Genomic DNA, 19,387 nt, shown 5'->3' on the forward strand with positions numbered 1-19,387 from the left:
GGATGGTTATTTGATCATTGTATGACTGAGACTTAAAGTTTTGTAATTGTTCTCACGGTGATTCAATTTAATTTTATTGATTTTTAATTAGTTAATTAAAAATAATAAAATTTATTTTTTATTTAATTTTTAAAAATTTGTTTCCTTTTTTATTTTTCTTGTTGTAATTTTATCTGAGACCTGTGCATGCCTCTTGGTTATGTGTCTCAGAGCAATAAATGAAGTTTGCAGGGTGTAAGCTGCTGGTAAAACAGGTTTGTCCTATCTGGTGGTACCCACATGGTGGCAAATGCTTGGAATTTCTCTTTTGGGAACATTCCTTCTTCTCTCAGGCTGAGTCACAAGTCAAAGTTTTCATATCAAAGTACAAGAGACAAGAATCCACAAGGCAATCTACTAATCAGAGGTTTAGGATTAATTTAATCACACTATTTTCTCACATTATTTCTCTTCTTGTCTCCCGTAAGTTTCAAGGTGTGGTAAATACACCTTGTTAAACCAGATGTAGGTATCTATCTATCAGCAGCTGTTTAAGATACTACAGAGATGTTGGCCCCTATACATTAAAACAGGAAAACTGCATCTAGAGTAGCCAGGAACTAACTTTATTAGAAAGATATGGAAGCTTTGGTTCCTGTTTAAGAATGGGCAAATATGTAGTGCTGAGAACCAAAATGGCAAATTCATTTGGGGGCATAAAGTGTTCATTATAGTAACTACTTGAGAGTACGAGGGACTGGCAATGGACAAGTCTATGGGTTATCTATGTTCCCTACTTGCCTCACCCTAGAACATTTTTATTTTCGGTAGTTGTCTTTTAACTTAGATTTGGTAAGATTGCAAGGAAATCGGAGTTTCCAAAGAACTTAGAAAGGTTCAGAAAGAAAAAGGAGAAGAGGGGCCATTACAAATCTTTTGGGGAGGTTCTGAAGCCAATTACTAGTATGGCCCTTCCATAATGTGATGAAGCCTTGAAATGAGACAATGATGGGAGCAAGAGGAGACAAAGGTGGAATGAAGAGATAGTGGAACAGAGGAAGGAAATATGAGGTCATGATACTTTTCCCAGGAACTGAAAACTTTAGATTAGGGTTTTTGTTGATGTCATTTGTTATGAGTTATTGGACTTTTGTGGGTGTTCACGCAGGTGAGTGTATTGCTTCTCTATTCTCCCGTTCCATGTAGACTGGATTCTATTCCAAATGAATCTTGACAATAATAACAATAGCCACAACCATAAGAATCTCTAGGACCTCATTGAATTTTATATCTTCTCAAGTGGGAACAAAAAATGACTGAAGGGACTTGAAAATGACCAGCTCCCAAAAATTAACTTCTCGATATGCAAGCTCTCCAGGCTACATGGAACCATGGCTCATTCCTAGTGAGGAAATAGTGCACATGGCTATCTTTCAGTTTCTGCTCAGTTGAAAGAAAGGAATATAAAGTGGAAATTAGTGGTGAAAGAAATTGGCATATCCAGGAAAAAAAAATTTCCATGGATAATATGAAGGCCTTTGTGGAGGAACGTTTCTTAGAGACAGAGAGACAGGTTGTGGAAGCACAGCTTAAAACAAGAATTTTGTGCTATGTCTAATCAATAGAGATCAATCAGTGAATCCAGAAAGTGTTCATTATCAGATTTGCATGTTAGAAAAAAGCCCACTTGAGTTTTGGCATGGCAGATGAGGGAGATGAAAAAGAGAGGGTTGAGGAGATGAATCTTTATTCATTGTGCTCTCAGATCCCTACCAAGTTCTCCCTTTGGGGCTTGAGTCTTTCTGGAAATATACATTTTTAAAATATATATTTGCTGAATCATTTTCAAATACAACCCCATTTTGACTTGGATCTCAAATTTAGCACCAAAAGCTTATCCAAGCTTTATTTCCATTCCCCTTAGGTCTGAAGGTATAAAGTACTCAGAAATTCCACCAATAATAGCAGTCAACAAAAGAAGGACTTCAAAAAAGTATGTCTTATTTTATTTTGAAAGAGCATAGGTATGGAAGAAATAGAGATATGAGACTTAATCTCATCTTGTAGGCCAAAGTATCTTAGCATAGAGTTTTTCTCACATTTTTATATCTTTCCAGATTTTATAATTAATTTTCAAATGCATTTTATTATCTCCTCAAAACTTTTTTAGCACTTTGGTCAACTAAAATATCATCCATATCCTTTATTACCTTCTCTTTTTAAAAGTGGGATGAATACATGGTAAACTGAAAATTTACTCATTTAGTCTATATTCAGAAGGAGTATCAAAGCCTCCAGATGGCTACTGTCTCTCACCATTACCTCTGCAGCAAGCTAGACTTTCCAAAGCATTGCTGTGTTGCCTTTCATGTAAGTCTGCCCTCGGGAAAAGGGAAAAAGAGTGCCTGGTCTGGGTTGATTTGTGTCTCCGATAATCACCTTCACATCTTAAACCCTGGGTCCCGAAAATATGACTTTACTTGGAAACAGGAAATTTTTAGATAAAATCAAGATAAAATTGTTTATTTCATTAGAGTGGACTCTAGTCCAAGACAAAAGATTCATAGGAACAATGCCATGTAAGGACAGAGGAAGAGATTGAAGGATTCAGCCACAAACCAAGCATCAATGGACTTCACCAGAAGCAGGAAGAGGCAAAAGATTGTGAAAAAAAATCTTCTGTTGATACCTTTATTCTAAACTTCTGGTCTCCAGAAGAGGGAGAGAACCAACTTTCATTAACGTAAGCCATCACATCTATAGTACTCTGTCACCGTCATCCTGGGAAACTAATATAGGGGCCCCTGTTTCCAAGTGCATCACTGATGTGTCCTTCAGCAATCAGACCTTTGTGTAGACTGGGCTTAACAAGAACGTACTCTAGTCACCAAAGAAGACAGTTAAAGGATAAGTAGTGATAAGAGTAAGCATACCAGTTTAACTGGACACATGATAATACATCACTCTACTGCATGCATTTCTCTTTAGGTTCCAACCTAAAAAGTTGTTGAGTCTTTTAACACTGTCTTATAGAAACTTTTAACTAGGATAGTTAAATGACATTAAATAGCTGAATGTTCAGGTCCTAACTTGGAGGGTAGAGAAACATGTACCAAAAACATGTATCAAAATCTTAACATCATAAAGATTTAGAGAGAATGCATACTAATTTATGATTGATTTATTTTTTTACTATCAAATTCTATAAAAGACAGTATTTGAATCTAGGGTCAAAATGGTGTGACATCAGATGCTGGTGGCCTACTCATTTTCTAGTGGAATAAAAGGCTACACTTGTGTAAGAAAACAGTTGCTTTGGGCAAAGTGAATTTATATGGTCAGGTAGCTATGTCAAAATCTTGAAGCAGAGGGAACTCTTATGATATAAAAAGAAAAAGGAGGGTGCTTACTTCTCGGATATTATCCAATGTGGAATAAGAGAGTTGATATTTTTTCCTGCGGAATGAGATGTTTGATTTTTATAAAGGTTCTCTCATATTAGAGAAATTTGGGGAGTCCCACGTGGAGATCTGAATATTATTTGAGGGGTTTTACTAAGCCCTGTCTTGAGGCAGGTACTCTTTTGTTTGCTCCTATATTTATTTGGAGGCCACACTAGGCAGTGCTCAGGTCTTAATCCTGGCTCTGCATTGAGGAATCACTCCTGGCATGGCTTAGGGGATCAAATGGGGTGCTGGGAATCAAAGCTGGGTCAGCTGTATGCAAAATAACAGCTCTCACCACTGTCTTATAGCTCCAGCCCCATGGGATGGGCTTTTCTGCACCTTACTCAATGAACTTATTCCCACCTTTCAGATCACTAGGAAAAGTGTTATGCTTCCCACAGAGAGCTATTCAATTTGATTTTGGTAGTGATGGACATCAATTTGGTGGGTTGATCAGAAAAGGGAGTAGAAATAATAACTGGCTGGTGTCTCCCCTGGAAGTCAAAGGAATATAAGGTTTCTCTGTCTTGCTGGGGTGAAAAGAGGAAGGGTAAGAGGAAGGTCAAGAAAAGGAAATGAGAGTAGTTGCTGAAAAGAAGTATAGAGAAGAAAAGGGAGTGAATACTAAGCTTATTTCAATTGAACCAGAGGGAGCATGCCTATATAAATTCATGTAGGCATGATACACACAGAATAGGGCAAATCTGAAAGGGAGAAGTCGACCAATCTGCAGAACAAAACTTTCATCTGTGGTTCACTTTCTACTGCCCTGAGTTGTACGAGACCCTAGGGGCTTTCACTCTCGAGGGAACAGAAGTCACTGTCTCATCAGTGTCAGGACCTTGGAGGCTCTGACGTCAAAACTGCTCAGCCTCCTTCCCAGTGACCTTGGGCAGAAGCCTTCTACCAGACCTCTTCAGAGTCCCATCCTGCACACAGATACTTTCACGCTGATCTTCCAAGCACTTGGGAATGGCAGGACACACTGTCTGTGACTCTCTATCCACATAGGGAAAGACAACTACAATTGTTTCAAAATTATCCTTACAAATAATTTTGGTGTTCTAGGGCCCTTCTTTCCTCCACAAGTGACTCAACCAAACATATATCCCAAGCTAAAGAGAGTGGGGAAGAACTAATTGGGAAAATATGCTGAAAGCAGCATATAGTTACTTGAAAGCAGAAAAAAAGAGGGAAATTCATATGTGGCAAAAGAATCATTGAATTCCCCATTAACAAAACTGACTTCTGGAAAGTTTTCCTTTTCTGTATTGCTGATGCCAAGCTGATCACTATCATCCCAGTAAACCAGTCTCTCAAAGCACTGTGTTTTTTTGGTAACATTACCTGATCACTGAATATCGAATATTCAATATGCTAAAAACAGCAACAATAAGTCTCACAATGGAGATGTTACTGGTGCCCGCTTGAGCAAATCGATGAGCAACGGGATGAGTGACAGTGACAGAGACCTGATCAACAAATTCAGCAGATTCACTTATAAAGTGCCTTATATATTTGTATTTTATTTTGTTGCTATAAGTCTCAAGATCCGCATTTGAAAATAAGGAAAATAATCCTACTTTACAGAATTGTTATAACGCTTAAATGAGAAGATACACAATGGAATACTATGCAGCTGTTAGGGAAAATGAAATCATGAAACTTCCTTATAAATGAATACACATAGAGAGTACCGTGCTAAATGAAATGAGTCAGAAGAAGAGGGAGAGATATAGAATGACTGCATTTGTGCATTTGTGAGATTATAAATGAGATATAAACACACTCACAAATTAGTGCATTTGTGAGATATAAAAAACATAGTGGGAAACTAAAATTCAAGGCCATGGGGAACAGGGCCCAGGAGGACAGTTCAATATGGTTGATGGTTGGAAGCTTGAGATATGTGTGTGTGGGGGTGAGGGTGTGAGGAAAAAGGTCAGTTAGGATAGTGAAGGGTCCATATGACAATAATAGCTAGAAACGATCATTCTGGACAAGAACTGAGTGTGGAAAGTGGGTAAAAGGATATACATGATAACCTTTCAGTAACCATAATGCTCAAAAGGAGAGAGAGAGAGAGAGACAGAGAGACAGAGAGAGAGAGGGAGGGGAGGGGAAAGGAGGGGAGGGGAGGGGAGGGGAAGGGAGGGGAAGGGAGGGGAGGGGAGAGGCAGGCATAGAGGCAGGCATAGGGGAGAGGGTGGAAAGGAAACTGGTGACACTGGTATTGGGAAATATACACGTGTGAAGGAAAACTGTATGCCTGAAACCTAATAATGAAAAACTTTGTAATTAGGTATCTCACCATGATTCAAGTGAAAACAATAATGTGGTGATATGTTTCAAATTTTGACACATTGCTAGCACATAGTAATCAGGAATCATGAATCACGAGTCATGAAATCTTGTTGATTGTCGATTTCTTGAGCGGGCTCAGTAACCTCTCCATTTGTCCTATCCCTGAGATTTTAGAAGCCTCTGTCCACTCTGCCTTCCCAATGATGCAGCACTGGAGGCTCTTTCAGGGTCAGGGGAATGAGACCCAGCTTGTTACTGGCTTTAGCACATGAATACACCATATGCTTACAAGGCTGTCCCATGTGGGCAGGAAACTCTCAGTAGCTTGCTAGTTTCTCTCAGAGGGAGAAATAGGTTATAAGATATTGCACTTCCAGGAGCTTGCTTTTAAGTCTCTGGATGTTGGCCGTTGCTGGGATTACACACACCTGGGTTCCTCTGCTGGCACCTTCATGCATGAGGCTTGTCCGAATGTGTGGAGAAGGTCCTTGAGCATTGGCTGTAGCTAGGCTCTGGTGGTCTTCGGCCGCTGGGAGCTCTGCTCAGGGTGGGGAGGGAAGCTGGAGCTCATCCCCTCTGAGGGGCCCCAGGGAAGACAGTCAGGCGTGCGGACAAGAGACTCTCTGCATCGCTCTCTTCTGGGAGCTCGCTTTTAAGTCTCTGGATGTTGGCTTTGATGGAATTACACACACCTGGGTTCCTCTGCTGGTACCTTCATGCATGAGGCTTGTCCGAACGTGTGGAGAGGGGCCTTGAGGATGGCTGTAGCTAGGTTCCAGAACCTAGCTACAACTACAGCACATAGTAAATGTTCAATAAATATTAGACTTTCAATCCAACATAGCTAGTATTTCTCCAGTCTCAACAGCCTAGATGGCTCTCATTTTTCTTTTCCCTCCCTACACTACTACTGCATTAGTTTCCTTTATTTAAAATTCACTTACCTATCTCAGCTGCAGAGCCAGAATTCTCCTTATTTCTCAAGAACAATCACTGTAGTACTGTCATCCAGTTGCTCATCAATTTGCTCAAGTGGGCACCAGTAATGTCTCCATTGTCAGACTTGTTGTTATTGTTTTGGCATATTGAATATGCCATGGGTAGCTTGCCAGGTTCTGCCATTCGGGCGAGATACTCTCGGTAGCTTGCTAGGCTCTCCGAGAGGGGCAGAGGAATTGAACCCAGGTCAGCCGCGTGCAAGGCAAATGCCCTACCTGCTGTGCTATAAGTACAGTTACAGTTACAGTTACTATGCAGATATAAAGGGACAATGCTCTAATCCAAAGAACAGAATTTTATAAATGTAGCCACAAATGGGGGACTTGAGACAAATGGGGTGTGCCCATGCTTTATTCTTAAGAGTCTGACTGACTGACATCCAATTTGACTTCATTTTTGCCTTTCTTCTCACATATGTAGCAGTAAAATTATAAACTTTCCTTGCATTTAAATCAAGTCCAGATGAGAAAAAACCACTGTATTTCAAGTGGGAAAAGTGAAATGGAAAAGTTTTGTGTTTTTTTCTTATCAAGATTAATTTAGTTTGATAAGGGGATTAATCACTGTCACTGTCACTCAGTTGCTCATTGATTTGCTCGAGCGGGCACCAGTAATGTCTCTATTGTAAGACTTGTTACTGCTTTTGGCGTTATAGCGTACACCACAAAAAAGGGATTAATAAGAAATAAAATTAAGAGAAGATAAATCCTTGAGCTATTTCACCAACTCAGTGAAGAAACATCTCAGTGGATTCTACAATTTGGGATCAGTCATAAGGTACAGAAATATGGAAGTATCCAAAGAATTTTTTGGACAAGGTAGGGAAATGAGCTATCTAGGATTAAAAAAAAATCTTACTAGGATTAAGAAAAATCTTACTAAGACTCACTTATTGAAAGGTCACTTACTGTCAGATAAATATCACAAATTAAAAAAATCAGATAATTTGAATTGCCCACTTTTTTCTCTTATTTATTTCTTAGCACTATAGCACTGTCATCCCATTATTCATCAATTTGCTTGAGCGTTCACCAGTAACATGTCTATTGTGAGTCTTGTTACTGTTTTTGGCATACTGAATATGCCACAGTAGCTTGCCAGGTTCTGCCACGTGGATGGGATACTCTCAGTAGCTTGCTGGGCTCACCGAGAGGGACAGAGGAATTGAACCTGGGTCGCCCACATGCAAGGCAAGCACCCTACCCCCTGGGCTAATCTCTACACTTTAAAATTTATCACTTGGGTTGGAGAGCTAGTACAGAGGTCATGGCACTTGCCTTGTATTTGGTCAACCCCAGCTTGATACCTAACACCTTACATGGTGTCCGAAGTACAGCCATGAGTAATTGTAATGACAGAGCCAGCGGCACACTTGAGCACTATTGAGTGTGATCCCAAACCAAAAAAGTACGTAATGATACATATACATTATGTATATATAGACATACACAACACACACACCTATATATCAATATATATATATGGTCAACAGGCATTTTCGATGTGTGGTGAAGTAATTATGAAAATTTTCTGTTTCTAAAAAAGAAACAGAAAAACATCATAACTATCCCTGGAGAAAGAAAATGCAAAGAAAACTGTCCTTACTCACCCAAGGAGAGTAGATACAAGGGCCAGGAGGATTTCCCCATAGCTGGAAGCCTGCTTCATGAGAGAGGGGAGAAGGCAGATGGAATAGAGAAGAACTCACTAAGATAATGATGGCTGGAGAAACCAGTTGGGATGGGAGATGTGTGCCAAAAGTAGATAATGGACCAAACACGATGACCTCTCAGTGTCTGTGTTGCAAGCCATAATGCCCAAAAGTAGAGAAACAGCATGGGGAACATTGTCTGCCATGGAGGTAGGGGGAGGGTGGGAAAGAGGGGGTATACCGGCGATATTGGTGGTGGGGAATGTGCACTGGTGGAGGGATGGGTGTTTGATCATTGTGAGATTGTAACCCAAATATGAAAGCTTGTAACTATCTCACAGTGATTCAATAAAATATTAAAAATTAAAGAAAAAGAAAACTGTCCTTATTATGGTCTCTGTTATGAGCTCAAAACATAATAGCTTTAAAGCAAAAAAAGATATGAGTACCTCCTGTAATAGTGGCAGGAGAATATACACAATATCTGCAAATCCTTTCAGCTTCAATGTCCAATGACCTTATGATCCCAAAGGAATGATTTGTCTGCACCAGACCTTAAGTATAATCTGCTTCCTCTCACTTCCCCCTTTTCCTAACACCGTCAATTTTTTTTTATTCCTAAGGAATTAAGGTGTTGGTAGAGAATAATGGCCCAAGATGTTGCAATGCATTTGTTTTGGCTTTCGCACAGTTTTTGTCTGTTATTAGAGGGTGTGCTAAGTAGACCTCCCCAGTGGCTTATTCCCGGTTTCAGGTCCCACTTTACCATGGTCTTGACTCATCTCTGGGTTAAGTAGACTTCTGGAATCTTGGGTTATGGTTATCTGGTCAGGTCTCTGGAGTACCAGAGACTCTCCCGAGGAGCTATTTAAGGCCTGAAGGGATGTTTTCTCAGTCTCTACTCTTCATCACATCTGCGTGTGACATACCCAGGTCCCCCTTGCCTTGCATTCTTCCACTGCTGTGTGATTTGCTGTAGATGTATAACCATGAAATAGAACTCAGTTACATGGCAATGCTAAAATTAAATGTAATAAGAACTTTCTCCAAGCACTGTGCTTGGAAATAGACATTTTTAGACAAATATAAAATGGATACTTTAAGCATTTTATAGAAAATTCTGTTCCAGAAATAATAGGAAGTACAGCACACAGAAACAACACTTTCAACTACTATGATACCACCCTCGGGGATTTGTATCATGAATATATCAGTTTGGATGTGTTCCAACTCTATACTCATTTAAAAATAGCATAAGGAGACATGAAATAACACATGTAGTGCTATAGTGTCTGCTTTGTGGGCATGAAGACATGAGCTTGATCCCTATCACTGCCCCACGTGACTAGCTTACTTCAGCTAGAGTGCTATTGGAAGTCCCAGCAAAAGAAGAAGGTGCAATCTCCAATACAGCACAATCTAGAGTGTTCAAGCACCGCAATTAAGTATGAGATCCCCCAGCTTTGCATGGCAGTAAGAACAATGACAATAAAACAACAGAAAGGGGAAAATAAAAATAAAATAACAAATTTGAAATCATGTACCTTTTAATGATCTACTTTTTACTACTGCCCTCCTTCTGAACCATTTGGAATAAACCCTATATTTCTAAGCTAGGATATGCTAGTACCTATAGACAGATTAGTTAAAATCCACATTTAACCTTTCAAATTTAAATTACTCAAAATTAAATGCAATGATAAGATTGAATTCCTTACAGACTCTCCACATTTCAAAAGTTCAATAGCCACAAGCAGATAGTGACAGGACCCTAGGTAGAGAGCATTTTCATCATCTCAGAATTGGTCACTGTCATCCTGTTGCTCATCAATTTGCTCGAGTGGGCACCAGGAACGTCTGCATTGTGAGACTTGTTGTTATTGTTTTGGGCATATGCCACAGGTAGCTTGCCAGGTTCTGCGTGCGGGGGAGATACTCTCAGTAGCTTGCTGGGCTCTCTGAGAGGGGCGGAAGAATCAGACTGGGTTGGCTGGGTGCAAGGCGAACACCCTACTGCTGTGCTATCACTGCAGCCCAATTAGGAGAATACTGTCCCAGTAAGATACATTTTTTTCTCCCACAAGACTCTTGAAGAGAAAATATTCTGAGTTTATCTGTATGCCACATTTTCACTTACCTTATGATCTGTAAATGACCCAAGTACTCAACAACAGATGAATGGATGAATTGTGGTTTACAGTGGAATACTACTAAGCTCTGAGAAAAGATGAAATCTTGAAGTTAACTGCAACTTGAATGGATTTAGAGGAAGTCATACTAAGTGAGGTGAGTCATAAGGAAAAAGACAAGCACCAGATGATCTCACTCTTATTTACAGAATAAACAAACAAAGCAAGAAATTAGATAATCCCCAGTGGGAAAAAACCCTGAGATACAGTGACCAGAACTATGTTCTGAGAGGTTAAAGGGGTGGAGGAAGGAGTCCTGGACAATGGTGGAAGTATCCTGGCAATCTGATACGGTGCATAAAAAAGCAGTACTTATTATAAATGCAAAAACAATAATATTGGTACTAACATAGTAAGAATAAAATTTTTAAAGAATAATTGTTTTGCAAATTTAAGCTAGATTTAGTTAGAACTAGCCTGGAAACAATAAATTGCTCTTCTGATGGGGGCATAACACCTTTATTGAGATACGCTTGTGAGATGTTTAGACACCTACATCCTGCTACACTCAGGATTTATACCTGGCTCTATGTTTGGCAATCCTCCTGGCAGTGATTTGGGGGACCATATGCAGTGTTGTGAGCAAATGGGGGTTGGCCACGTGCAAGGTAAGCACTTTAACCCCCATACTACCTCAATGGTTCTGAGATCTAATTCATATATTATACAATATCACAGTGGGTAGGGCATTTGCTTTGCATGCGGCTGACCCGTGTTCAGTTTCTCTGTCCTTCTCGGAGAGCCCGGCAAGCTACTGAGAGTATCCCACCCGAATGGCAGAGCCTGGCAAGCTACCTGCGGCATATTCTATATGCCAAAAACAGTAACAACAAGACTCACAATGGAGACATTACTGGTGCCTGCTGGAGCAAATGGATGAACAACGGGACGACAGTGTTACAGTGCTACCACAGATGTATAATTAAATAGATTTTATGTATTCATAGTTACATGTTAATACCATAATTAATTTTAAAGTAATTTCATCTCAACATTGCACCACTTTATACATAGTAGCAGTGACCAGTTACATATCTCATGTCTAAATTTACTCTAATCTACTGTCGGTCACTATATGTTGACAAATGCCAGACATTTGATATAAACTGAATGATTGAATATGTATTTTGTGTTCTAGTTTTTTACTTCGTATAAACTAAGTAAGGCGCATCAGTGTTGTGTGTTATATCAGAACTTTAATCTTTCTTATCAGTGAATAATATTCAATTGTATGCATAAGTCACATTAGCAAAATACTTTTTAAGTTTATTTTATGTCTTTAGAAGACTTTCTATCTTATTACTTTATCATTACTTACTATTGTTTGGGTGAAGCACAGTTTATTTGTATATTGAAGGATATCATTTTTGCTTTTGTGTTTTGGCAACTACTAACAAAACTACTATAAATATATGCCTGCTAAATTTTTGTGGCTGTAAGATTTCTTTCTTTTAACTCCTTTGGATAAATTAAGAAAGTCAATTTCTCAATTATTTCTAGGTAAGAATATGTTTATGTTTCTAAGAAACTTACAAAGTTGCAATTTTATTTTAGCATTCCTACTATCATGGAATGAGAGTTCTGGTTTCTAGACATCTTCATCTGTATTTGGCATTGCCTATAACCTACATTTTGACCCTTCTAATCTGTAGTAATATTTTATGTTTGTTTTAATGTTAAATCTTATAGATAACATTGAAAATATTTCATGCTTATTTTCTATCTGTGTAACTTCTTTGTTGTCTGTTATGGCTGTTTAATCATTTGCATCTTGTTATTAATTTTATTATTATTGAGTTTTAAGAAGTATTTGTATATTTTAGATAATCATATTTTAGCTGATGTATGTTTTATAAATAATTTCTTCCATTCTGAGGCTTGATTTCTTAATTTCTAGACAGCATTTACACAGAGTGGAAGTTTTTAATTTTAATGAGATCTAGTTTATCACTGTTTTTTTCATGCTGTTCTCTTTTTGTTATTTAAAATTTCACCGGCATGCCCAAGGCCATCTAAGTGTTTTCTATATTACCCTCTAGGAGTTTCAGAGTTTTAAATCTACATTTAGATATATTTAATTATGTATTTAAATAAGACATTGAATTCTATATTTAGATATATTTTGAGTTTAATGTTGGCTGAATATTGTGACCAAGTCTTATTTGGGGTTTTTGCATGTAGATGTAGATATGTAGTTATTTCAGCATTGTTGGTGGAAAAGATTGTTTTTATACTAATGCCATTGGCCCTTTGTCAAAAATCAATCAACTATATAAATATGGTTCTCTTTCTGGGTTCTATGTATTCTGTTCCATTGATCTATTCCTTCACCAGTTTCACATGGTCTTCTAACCTGCTTTGAAGTCAGGAAGTGTCAGTGCTCTGCATTCTCATTCAATATAATGTTGGCGATTCTGGGTCTCTAACTTCTTCATATTAACTTTAGAATCAGTGTGTTTATACCCACAGTACTTACTCAATGTTTAGCAATTATGCACAAACTCTTATGAATTACAAATTACTGGGACACAAAGATGCATGTTACTTGCCCTCAAGTTCCCCACATCTAGGTGCTCTCTTAGAGCCTGTTGACTCACATGTTATTTGGAAATATGCTTTGTTTGTCATGATTCAACAGAAAATCCTTGATACCTTGGCCCTTTCCCTCAGTGTCGTTGAACAAAGGGCTGCAAACTCCACTGCCTATAGTGCAAAGATACACATACTCATAGAACAACGTCAGCCTTATGAAATTCATAAAGACCTAGAATAGTCTAATTTTCCCTCACCCAACCCCAACTATTTATTCATGGGTTTTGTATTCCAATATTAAGAGTTTGTCATTGTTCAGTATTCTCTATTTTCCTTGTTTTGTCTCTCTACATTTCACAAATGAGTGAGATCATTGGTATTTTTCCTTCTTCCTCTGACTTATTTCACTTAACATGACACCCTACAATTTTATCCAAGTTGCATCAAGCTACATGATTTCATCTTTTCTTTTAACTGCGTCATTTTCCATTGTGTATAAATACCACAGTTTCTTGATCCATTGTTGGACATCTGGGTTGTTTCTGATCCACTAAACACTGCAATGAACATTGGTTGTGCAAATATCCTTTCAAATTAATGTTTTTGTGGTTAGGGGGTAGCAGCCAAGAAGTGGAATCACTGTGTCATATGGCAGTTCTTACACTGTTTTTGAGAAATCTCCATATTGTTTTATGTAGAGACTGAACCAGACATCATTCCCACCAATAGTGAATGAGGGTTCCTTTCTCACTGCATTCAACCAACACTGGTTATTTGCAACATATTTGATAGCTGTCATTTTCACTGATACAAGTTGATACATAGTTTTTGTTGTGATTTGCCTCAGGACAGTGTTGGAAGGTCATGAACATGTTGGTGGTATTTGGATTTAGTAATTTTGTATATTGATACCATAAGCATTAATATTATTGTAACTACCTACATTATAATAAACGAAAATAATTTTGTTTGAAATGACCAAGAATGGGGTCCATGGCATGTTTTTGAGGCACATCCCCAAAAGGGGGGCTTTAATAACGTTTACTTTGGAGGAGGGAAGATCCCATTGTGCCTCATGATGATGTTTTATAAGAAGCCAGAAGTACAGAATTTGTTGCTCAGTTACTTATCGTTAAAATCACACTCAGGGGGCTGGAGCGACAGCACAGCGGGGGGAGGGCGTTTGCCTTGCATGCGACCCACCCAGGTTCTATTCCCAGCATCCCATATGGTCCCCTGACCACTACCAGGGGTAATTCCTGAGTGCAGAGCCAGGAGTAACCCCTGTGCATCGCTGGGTGTTACCCAAAAAGCCAAAAAATGATAATAATAAAATCACACTCAAATTTAAGTAAAATCATTAACAGTTGATATCAACCAATAGAACATCAATTTGCCATTTCTATAAGCCCCCAAAATCCTTCCATCCTCTTAGTAAGTTCTGAACTAGTGAACAAAAACTATTTTGTTTTTCTATTTTGGACCCACAAATCCTTTTTCAAAATGTTGCTGTATTTAAACATTTTCTTCCTGTTTCCTCTCTCAAGGCCTGCCTCTACTCAGAGCATTAATAACTTGCCTTTCTTCTTTATAAAGGAGGATTTCAAGAGCTGTTTTCTTCCTATTCCTCCAAAACCCCGTTGGATTTGTCTGTTTGATGGACTGGTTACAATCCTGAATAATAAAGCTAATGTTTTAGGATGAGGGGAAAAAATCAAATGAATCATTCACAGGCTGACCATAAATATAACTCTCTGAGGACATCTAAATTATCAGTGTTTAAGGTCAGTAAAATCAGTTTATTTGTTTCTACCAGTGATGACTAACTCTGCTGTAGGGGGTACTTTGGGTCTTACTTGTTCTTATTACTTTAGCCAAGGTTCCGGAAAATGGGTTATGGGAACATTTCATTTTAACACATTCTTACCTCATATCACTTTCTCTGCTCACACATACACAATTCTCTACACAAGAAATATCACATTATAATTTTTTCCACCATTATAAATTTTAAGGGCTAATATTTATAAATGTAACAGATTATAATCACACGTTTCTGAAAATAAAAATTAGAATTTAAATTATAATTAGCAACATTTATAACAACTATCCCTTGAGTGTCAGATTTTATATTCAGAATCCTAGGAAAATTAAAGTCAAACTAAGATCTTGAAAGTCAAGAAAATCAAATTGACAGGTGAAAAGTAGACACTGCAGAGGGGAACATTGTAGGCCCAAACCTTAATAATGAGTAACTTTGCAATTCACACAAAGTCAAAAAATTCAAAAGATTAAGAAAGTCAAGAAAAGGCTTCTAAGCCATCTAAGCCGGAGGGAATCTAACTTATTATAAAACAATATTTGTGAGAGGAAAAATCTTACCTAAAAATCTTAAAACTTTGTCTGCCACAGCGGCAGGGGGGTGGGGTGAGGTGGGGGTGGCAGGAGGGATACTGGGGACATTGGTGGTGGAAAAGTGTACACTGGTGGAGGGATGGGTGTTCAATCATTGCATGACTGAAACTCAATCATAAAAGCCTTGTAAGTGTATCTCATGGCGATTCAATTAAAAAAATGTCAGAAGTTTAATTAAGAATCCCTAATCTCTTTCAGGTACTCATTTGGTATAGAATGATCGTTACCATCAGGAATTCTCCCGCAGTTTGAGGAGGAGGGGGTGCCCCAATTGGTGCTCAGAAGGTGCAGGGACATTTCCAGTGATTCTTGGCCAACAAGCCATAGAGTTGCAGTGCTCTTCAGGTCCTGTGATGTCTAGGGCCATATTTTGGAGGGGCTCAGAAGCTACCCAGGCCGTGACCAGCAGTGTTTGCTTGCCTCCAGGGTTGTATCCAGTATCGCTTAGGGGGTGTTGCTAGGGACTGAATAGGGCTCTCGTGCATACACATCTATGTCATAACAACATGTACCACCTCCCTGGTCCTTTTTATTTATTCTTTTCTTCTTATTTTGTTCTTTTAAGTGGCTACCCCCAGTAGAGCTCAAGGGACCTGGGGTCGCTTCCAGCAATGTTTAATCGAGAGGTATGGGCCTGAAGATTTGATACTCAAGGTTCGCATTGCAATGTTTCACAGCTCCATGGTGCTCATGAAATCACTAACACTGGGTGCTGTCGTGCCAGGTAACTAACTGAGAACTTCTTACCTGCTGGGTATATCCTACACCATTGGAACTATCTCTTTCACTAACGAATTCATTTATTTAACACTTAGCCCACAGATCATGAGATCTTACTGCCACCTTATATGGAACTTTATCTGCAATTTTTTTTCTTTTGTGCTTTGTTTTGTTACTTGAGTCATGCCCCGAAGTGCTCAGGGCTTACTCCTGTCTCTGCACCCAGGGATCTCTCCTGATGGGGCTCAGGAATGTGGTTCTGGGGATTGAACCCAGCTCAGCCAAATGCAAGGCAAGTGCCCTACTTGCTGTATCATCACCTTGGCCCCTTTATTCCTTTTTTTGATTGACAATTTAAAATATAATAATTACCTATACTAGTCTTTTCTTTTGTAGCACACATATCTTCTCTTTCTGAACTCCCTAGAGCATAATTTAAAATGAGAAATAAAATTTGTTTGTGTATGTGTGTATATGTGTGTAATGTGTGTGGTATAGTTCAGAAATAGGTCAAAATAAATCGTATACCTAAAATCTCTTTCAGTCAGACCAAGATAAAAATCTATTTATTTGTCTTTATTATTATTGTAGAGCTATAAATAAATAAGCAGCTGAATAAACAATGAGGCTCCCTTCTAGTGGAATGGATAGAAAACAGTATGACAGAACCTGATTTCTTATCTTTACACCACTCTTCATAAGATCATTCATTTTATATCCTCACCTCTGTGACAGACTGCTGAATTGATTTCAATGGCCTTAAGCAACAATCATGAAATATAAATACTGTGCAAGTATTTATTAGCATTTAATTGATCATTGTAGTCATGAAAGTATTTATGTCTGAACCAGAAATCATTTTGCTCCACCTGACAGGAAAGAAAACAAATTTATATATAGGGATATATTGTTATCTAAGAAGTGAGGAAAGCAGTGTCTGTGCAGTGTATGTGCTTGTGTGTGTCAATCTCGGTCTGCATGTGGTAGAAGCACTGGGTGTATTTGTGAGGGTGGCATTTTGATCATGGCCTTTGATTTTGTATTTCCTTCATCTTCTGCCTTCTGATGATCTACATTTATTAAGAATGAAAATTATCTTGGGGTAGTGATGTCAAGGACAAGTTAAATAGTCTGTTGTGCTATAAAAAACTATCAGTAACAGTGCTGTAAAACACAGTGCTAAAAACTTCACTGTCACTGTATCACTATCATCCCATTGATCGATGATTTGCTCAAGCAGGCCCAGTAATGTCTCCATTCATCCTAGTCCTAGATTTTAGCAGCCTCTCTTTACTCGTCCTTCATAATGTGCTGCTTTAGAGGCTCTTCAGGTTCAGGGGAATGAGACCCATCATTGTTACTGTATTTGGCATGTCAATACACCACAGGGAGCTTGCTAGGCTCTACTCCATGAGGACAGTAAACTCTTGGTAGCTTGCCAGGTTCTCTAAGAAGGAGAACTAGGCTATCAGATGTCTTGATAAGGAGCTTGGTTTTATAGTCTCTGGATGTCGGCCATTGATGGGATTACACTGAGCCAGGGGCAGTTTCTGGGTATGACTGCCTAGCTACTGGAAAATGGGGAATCTGGGTGGAAGAAACCCAGTACCAATCCGAGCAGGCTTGGAGATCTCTGCCCTGGGTTCCGCACACCTGGGTTCCTCTGTTGGTTCTTTCATGTGTGAGGCTCGTCCGAATGTGTGGAGAGTGGCCTTGAGAATGGCTGTGGTTGAGTTCTGGAGGTCTTCAACTGCCAGGGCTCTGCTTGGGGTGGGGAGGGAAACTCAACCCGCCCCTCAGAGAGACCCCAGTGCAAACAGCCAGGCTTGGGGACAAGAGACTTACTTAGAAAAAAAACAACAACTCTTCCCATAGAAGCAGACTGGCGGTGGGAGGCTTATGGAGGGGGTGGCATTGGTGAGAGGGCAGTGGACACCAGTGTAGGAATTGGTGCTGAAACATATGTCTGGAACCCAACCATGAATAACTTTGTATTCATGGGGACTAAATAAAATTTAAAAATAGGAAATTCAAATGAAAAACTTTGCAATTTCACGGTGACTAAGTATAATTTAAAAACTAAAAATAACCCTATCACTGTCATCCCACTGTTCATTGATTTGCTCAAGTGAGCGCCAGTAACGTCTCCATTTGTCCTTGTCATGTGCTAGTGTAATCTGATGGCATACTGTGGGCTCTTTCAGGATCAAGGGAATGAGGATCATCGTTGTTACTATTTTTGGCATATCGAGTATACCACGGGTAGCTTGCCAGGCTCTGCCGTGCGGGTGGGATACTTTAGCAGCTTGCCGGGCTCTCCAAGAGGGAGAAATAAATAGGGTGTCCAGTAACATAGACAATGTATGTGATAATGAGAATTAAGGACAACAAATTTACACTGTCTCTCTGGTTTCTCCAGAGAAGACGAAAAGACTGTGAATGGTAAGGAGCTATAATCAACAAGAGATCTAACAGCTTGTAGTGAAGAGAAAGGGAAAAGAGTACTCTTCCAGGAGTCAGCAAGTGGAGCCAAAGTTGGTGTTCCCGGTTTCTCCAGGTTTACCACCAAAGAACTCAGCCAGGGTTTTACTTAGAAAGAACAAACAGAATGAAACAAAGTAAATTTAATCCCTCCTCTCCCTATAACCTGCAGGCTAGCCTGAAGTAAGACAGAGATGGGTTTGGTTTGTGTGAGTTTAACACATTGATGTCAGCACTGCAATTTGTGTTAATTAAGCCACATCCAAGTATGAGCCACTGGTGATGCATGCCAGGAACAATGTGTTAATGGATAACCTCATCTTCTCAAAGGTGGATATAGGGGTAAACTTACTCTCTATATGAGTTGCTATTTTCCTGCTCTTTTTCCTGGGGGTGCAGTTATTTTTATTCCACTTCCTTTCTTAACTATTAAATCCCAGCTTTTTAAAAAACATTTCCCGTTAAGTCTACTTTTAAAATTATTATTCCCCATGTACTAACTTGGGTATACATTGGCTTGAACTATAAAAGTTTAAAAGAAAGTTTCACTCCTCTTTTGATTCTTTTTCAGAAACTTTATCATATAGACACAGTAGAGAGACATTACACTCTATCTGCTGAATCACCATTAATATAGAGTCTTGGCAAAGTAGTTATCCTCTATTTTCAGA

Source organism: Sorex araneus, chromosome X, assembly GCF_027595985.1.
Source record: "Sorex araneus isolate mSorAra2 chromosome X, mSorAra2.pri, whole genome shotgun sequence".
In the NCBI taxonomy this organism is placed as follows: Eukaryota; Metazoa; Chordata; class Mammalia; order Eulipotyphla; family Soricidae; genus Sorex; species Sorex araneus.